This window comes from Arachis ipaensis, chromosome B10, assembly GCF_000816755.2.
Source record: "Arachis ipaensis cultivar K30076 chromosome B10, Araip1.1, whole genome shotgun sequence".
NCBI classification, from domain to species: domain Eukaryota; kingdom Viridiplantae; phylum Streptophyta; class Magnoliopsida; order Fabales; family Fabaceae; genus Arachis; species Arachis ipaensis.
In genome coordinates this window covers 8,539,039-8,541,550 of record NC_029794.2, presented here as the reverse complement: position 1 = coordinate 8,541,550, position 2,512 = coordinate 8,539,039, and positions in this window count along the sequence as shown.

The window sequence follows — 2,512 nt, the reverse complement described above, 5'->3', positions numbered from 1 at the left end:
GGATCCAGACAATTTTAATAGTGGGGGCGAAATATATATAATATGATAATAATTTTTATAATAAAAATATTACGTTTACATAAAAAATTAGTTATCAAATTATCTACTATAAATTTGTGTATAAATACATATATCATTTAATTTATTTTTAATGTGTATTTTGTATTTCAAAATTTGTATTTTTAAAATTTATTCTGTACAAGTGATTATTTTATGTATACGTAGTATAATTGTTGTTATAATTATATTTTGTTATTGTAAAATATGATTAGGTTTCAAAATATCTAATTACAAATTAAAATACTAAAATAGTAATTTAAATAATAACATATAATTTAAAATTTAATTTTTTATATTTTATATTTTAAAACCTTGACAATATAATTAAAATGTCTTTTTTTTTGTATATGTTGTTAAACAATCATTTAAAACTCAACTTTCATACCATTAACTCTTGATGATATTCATAGTTGAAAAAGTTCATTTAATTAGTGTAGTTATTATGAAAAAACTAAAACTAATTTTAAAAGAAGAAATACAAATGGACAGATAATATTCTTTCGAGTCGATTTCTAAGAAAGAACATCAATTTTATTTAAATTTGAAACTTGATCATTATAATGGACATCTAATATGAAGTTTTTAAATTGGCTATCAAGTATAGAAAATTGAATAAAAAATTATTGTAGGGTCAAATTTAATAATTTAGTAGGGGCAAATAAATAATTATTATATACTACTCAATAAAATTCCAAATTGTAGTGGGGCAAGTGCCCCCACACCCTAAGGAGTGGATCCGTCCCTGATTTGTACTATCTAGTGGAAAATTAATATATTCTTCATGGACGATAATAAATATATATCTTCTAATTTTAGTCCTTAATATTTGAATTAAATCTTAATTTCGTTTCTAGCATTTGAAATATCTTATTTTTATTTTGTCTTATTTTTGTATTTTGAATAAAATTATTTTTTTAAATATCTTTTTTCCATTATGATTTTTTCTTAATTGCGACAAAAATTATAACGATAGTGGTCATAGTAGTAGTTATAATAAGTAAAAATATTTTAAATGTTATAAATGAAATTAACACTTAATTAAAACGTTAAGCACTAAATATGTATTTTATTCGATCACAAGTATTTATACTATCCAGTGAAAAATTAATATATTCTTCAAGGACAATAGTAAATATATAACTTCCAAATTTTTATGCAAGATAAAGTATTAGGATTTGATGTCTATATTATTCATACTAAACTTAAGAGAATCAGATTTTTTCCCTCAAAACCTTATGAATGGACTAAGAGTCCGTTTGGAAAGAGCAGAAGCTACTTTTTTATTTTTGGATTATAAAAAGTTACAATGTGTGTGTTTGGCACTATTTTTAAAAAAAGTTTTTAATTTTTCAAAAAGTTAATTTACAGTTTTTTGAAGAAGTAGAAATATATGACTTCTCTACTTCTCCATAAGTCATTCTACCACTTTCTTAAAAAAAATTTAATTTCAAAACAAAAAAAATCTATTGACTCTGTGAAAAATACTAACCCTTCACCACCATTTTCACGCAAGGAGCCAAGGACTCTTAGAAGCACTGACCTTCCATCATCACTCCACCATCATTCTCACGCAATATTCCAAACCTCACCATTTTTACGTAATGATTCATCTGATGGATATATTCCTTCTAAGTATTTTTTTTTATCATTTTATCACTCTATTTTTTATTATTAAATTTGTATTTAATTATGGTATAAAATTTTAGTTTTAATTTTTTTTTTCATATGTGATTTTATAGTTTGCTATTATTTTCATAGTTAATTATAGCAAGTTCTTGACCTCAATAAAGAAGAAGGGAGTTCTAATATGAGTAAAATAAAAAAAGCAACAAAATATACATTAACACACATTTTATATTTATTTTTTATTTTCACCTATCATATCATATACAATATTAGTGATTAGGTTATGTAAAATCAACATTTAATATTGGAAAGTATTTGTTATTATCATTATTTTAATATTCATTCTCTTTTGCAAAAAAAAATTATTTTTTGAGTTATTTATCTAAACGTTACAATTTTAAAATAAGTACTTTTATAACTAAAAATACAAATACAAAATAACTTATTTATAAGAATAAAACCCAAATCAGCCCCTGACAATTACCTCGAAAGACAACGAGGTCCCTGACAAAATAAAAACCTCAACCCGGCCCCTGACAAAAAAAAAAACCCCAACCCGGCCCCTGACAATTACTTCGAAAGGATAACGAGGCCCCTGTGCCAAAAAAAAATTAATGTTATTTTTTTTGGTACAGGGGCTAATCAGTCCTTAAAAAAAATTATCAGGGACCGGATTGGGTGTTTTTTTTTCTTGGGAGCCTCGTTGTCCTTTCGAGATAATTGTCAGGGGCCGGATGGGGTATTCACTCTATTTATAAGCTACTATTAATAAAAGTCATTATGATTGAAGCTCTTTTTTCAAAAAAATTTATTTAAGCTTTTTACG